This window comes from Peromyscus leucopus, chromosome 2, assembly GCF_004664715.2.
Source record: "Peromyscus leucopus breed LL Stock chromosome 2, UCI_PerLeu_2.1, whole genome shotgun sequence".
In the NCBI taxonomy this organism is placed as follows: Eukaryota; Metazoa; Chordata; class Mammalia; order Rodentia; family Cricetidae; genus Peromyscus; species Peromyscus leucopus.
Window position 1 is genome coordinate 72,441,765 of NC_051064.1, and position 4,611 is coordinate 72,446,375.

Genomic DNA, 4,611 nt, shown 5'->3' on the forward strand with positions numbered 1-4,611 from the left:
AAAATTCCATATATGCATAAAGTGCATTTTGATTGTTCCTGATTCCTGCTTTCAACTCTCAACCCAATTTCATGTCCTCCTCCTCCTTTCTCCCTCTTCCTGTCCCTCTTCATGTCTCTCTATCTCTATCTCTCTTTCTTTATAATATCTCACTGAGTCCAGTTAGTGCTATCCATGTGCACATGGGCATGGGGCTGTACACTGGAGCATGGGTGATCTATTAGCAGCTACACCCCTCAAAGAAAAATGATTCTCCTTTCTCTATCAAATGACATTAGAACTTCAGCTAGGAGTATGGCCTTGTGAGCTCCTTCCCCATCTGTGTTGGAATTTAGATTGGCTTGATCTTGTGCAGGCCTACGGTACCATAGTTTCTGTGAGTTCATAAGCACAAGGGCCATATCGTATCTAGAAGACATTATTCAGTGTCTCTCCCCATCCTCCAGTTCTTATGTTTTTTTCTGCCTCCTCTTTTGCTAAGTACTGGTGAGAGTTTATAATCATCCCATTTAGGGCTGAGCTCTAATAGCTATTTATTGCAGACCAGTTATGACTGCTGCCCACTGCAAAAAGAAGTTTCTCTGATCAGTTGAGTCTAGCACAGATTTATGGGTATAAACATAAATATTTAGAAGCTAGTTTGGCAAACAGACCTTTCGGAAAAATAACAACAGTAGGATCCTCCCTAGGGCCAATGATCTCCTAGCCATGAACTTTTGACTATGTTTATAGCATCAGAGATGAGTTCTATCCTGGGGACCAGAACTCAAATTCAACCAGAAAATAGTTTGTTATTCCCATAACAGTCATACCATCATTATACCAGTGGGCACATCTTATCTGTGGACAAGTATTAGAGCTTGCAGGGTCAGAACTACCTAAGATCACTGATGTCTTTTTTCTTTCAGTGAAAAGTATGGCACCTTTTGTCCCTGGCTAATCTGAGATTGATTTCTCTGTATTCTGCAGCCAAAGTGTGTGGTGTCTTCCTTGGGTTTTACTGTCTAGTTATGATGAGAAGCTAAAAGCAATGACAATAGACTGTGTTGTTTTGGAGACTGCTGGGGCCTCCCTGGCCAATAACTCATAGAAAGGTGTCCCATGCTGAGCACTGGGATTTTTAAGTAATAACTCATGTCGTCTGGGAGCCATATTGTCCACCCATGCAGGGTACCTCTGTTCAAGATCCTTTAAAATGTATTTTGTAATTATCTTAAAATATGGAGCAGGTCTCTATAAAGCTTTTTCATACAACCTTAGTTTTGATTAATCCACTCCCTGACTCTCCTTACTCCCATCCTCCAAAAACACTAACTCTTAAACTTGTTTTAAAATTTGGGAAGTTAAAATAATCCTGATGCTTATATTCAAGCCTCAGAGATTATAATTTAATTGCTCTTGTGTGGATCTTGGGATTTTAGGATTAAAAAAAAAACAACAAAACAAACAACTTTCATTTGATTCTAGGGTACAACAAAAGGTAATAAAAACTCTCTAAGGTTAGTCTCACCACTAATTATTTCTAACATCAATACTATGAAAACAGCAAACATTTACCTTGGAGTAAGAAGAGGGGACATGCATTATTACATAGCATATACACTACAGTTTGCCTATAAGAACCATCCAGTAAAGGCAAGGAAGAATGGCCTTTTCCCCTGCTAAGTTCTCAGATAGCACAGATGAATGTTATCTTCTGCATACACCATCTTTATTTAATAGGCATTCTCTTAAATAATGTGTTGAAAACCATTCATAAGAAAAACAGCACATTCAAGTTACATTTTTATATTTTGGGTTTATTTTTAAGTGTTGAGATGGAAACAGGATGTCTTATGCAATGTCCTTTCCATAAAATGGACTTGGGTTTTAAATAGCTTTCTTCAATATTCATTTATAAAATATTCAGTAAATAGTCAGCCATGTCCCAGGAACTGTGCTGACTGTGCTTAGTGATGAGTAAGCGGTGCCTTCTTGGATTTGGATGTCAGTGGGGATGTCCATAGGGAGAACCAAAGGATGCAATGAAGAGTGGTGTCACTGAGGATGGGGGAAGCATTGGAAGAGCCGGACGACTCCCATCAGGAGGAAACACGGAAATAGGAAAGAGAGCAATGAAAAGGAAAATGTGAGTAAGCTTTCCATGGGAAGGAAGAAATCAGACACCTGGTGACAGGGAAGATATAGAAGGCTGTAGGAATGGGAAGGAGTTAAACGTGATTTGAGCAAAGACAGCAGGAGGAGGGGCAGGCACAAGGAGAGATATGTGTGGCTCCTGAATTAAATGCTACCAGCCACTGGCTGTGAATGTTGGCCATGCCACTCAAAGCATGGACTCTTTGTGTCATTATTGGAAGCATATGTGTAATGATGTCTATGTCCTAAGACTGATTGGAAGAAGAAACAAATGAATGTATGAAAAATGCCAAACAAGTAAGAGCTTGACAAATGACTGCTACTACTCTCAATTATTAATGTTGTCTGGAGGTGGGCTTGTAAGGAGTGAGACAGCCAAGGATGTGAGTTGGAAGGATTTCAAATAATGTAGGTGAGTTGATGGTGGTTGGAATGAGATACTGGAGGAATGGTCAGATGCTGACTTGGTAGGAAATATAAAGAATCATGAAAGACTGCCAGGAAGAGAACAATGGCTAAGTGCAGCCAGTTTGAACTTATTGAGATTGTATCCAATAGAAATCCATAGGAGGGAAGAGGCTTCATTCTAGCATATTACCAAGGCTGACTAGAGATTGACCACAGTGCTTTAAATAGGACTGACAGACCAGAATGAGCCTTTATCGGGGCAACTTCTGCAGCCACTCCCAGGAAGTGAAATGCCACAATAGCAGTCACCCCTTCAACAGTCCAGCAACCAGGAGGCTGGTCCCTAGAACCACAACACTGCTATCATGAACAGGAAACCAATGCCGTCAGGAAGCTGCTCCACTGCTGTGGATGACTTTGCATTACCAGAATGGATGCTCTTCCTCCTCTATCCAGCCTCCCTGTGACGTATTCTGCTAGTAACTGAACACTGGGACATCTGCCAATACAGCTGTAGAGTAAAACCAAGTACCTCTCCACAGCTGTGCTTGCTGACTGAGTGGACAAACAGTCCCAAGTCCTGCCTGTCTCAGATTCAATAGCATGGGAATCCTAGCTACTCTGGGGTCAGGGAAGTATATTTTAGCTTTGAAACATCTGGATTGCTTACTAAGATAGTGGTTTACGAAATACAGTGTGTGACTAACAAGACTATCATATAGCCAAGATGGCAAGTACAAGGGTTTTTATTTTGGTCCTCTCTGGCAATGTGAGATATTTCTTCTGGTTTGGATGCAATTCTGGAAAAACTACTGTACTGGCTGGCACATATCAGTCTTCATTATAAAGTCACAGGAGAGAACCAAGGGTAGAGTCCAATGACTACTGAAGGCATGTGGCTGGATTTAAGGATAAAAGCAAGTTAGGGATGTATTTTTACAGGAATTTGAAGAAAGCCGTCACTCAAAGACACAAAAGTGGACTGTCATCCCATCAGATAATGGGGAAAATGAAGAAAAAGCAACCTGGACGAGACACAAGGAATCTAGACATTTGATCTTAGGAGAAGAACCTCTTTCTGGAACTTTTCTTTGTCCTTATGCATGCTGGTACTTTTCAATTACTCTCTAGAAAAAGAACCAAATACAGAAAATATCCAGACTACCTTGGAAAGACATGGTGTAAATGCACTCACCATGCTGGGTCATACACTGGCACCCTGCATGGGGCTTGCTGTATGCTGGCACTCAGACAGAAGTGTTGAATGCCTGTACAGAGAAGGACCATTCTCACGAGCTAGAAGGAGCACTTCAAACCCATGAACTGTGGACTGGTGGCTGTGGAGCCCCCATGGGACTGGACTAGGCCCTCTGGACACGGAAGATGGTTGTTTGGCTCAAACTGTTTCAGGGGCACCCAGGCAGGGGGATCGGGATCTGTCCCCGGTGCATGGGCAGGCTTCTGGGAATCCGGTGCTTGTGGTGTGACATCTTGCACAGCCTTGGTGCAGTGGGAAGGGGCTTAGACCTGCTTAGGCTCAGTGTGCTGGGCTCTGCTGACTCCCCATGGGAGACCTTGATTTGGGGAATATGGGGATGTGGGGTGGCTTGGGAAAGAGGGCTGGAGGTGGGAGGAGGGAGGAGGGAGGAGGGGGGATCTGTGGATAGCAAGAGGAGTGAGTAGAAAATTTCTTAATAAAGAAAAAAAATACTGGGGGAAAAAAAAAGAAAAGAAAGAGCACTTTAGATTCCCGAGAATGAGGTTCACTTCTCAAAGGTGGTCATAGGGTGTTTATGCCCTCATAGCCAAGCAGCTATGAGGACCACCATTTTTCTTTGTACAGAAAAATGACAGTGAGAGGTGAGAGCTACACACACACACACACACACACACAAGTGCATTGCAGTAACGTAAATTAAATGTTTTCCTTATGAGAATGGGCAAAGATATTTTGAAACAATGAAATAAATATCTCACCTTTAAGTGAATGAACTAGATTTACATGTGTCAATCAGGGTAAACTCCAAAGCTTTACTATTAACATGAAAAAAGGCAAGTCACAAAATG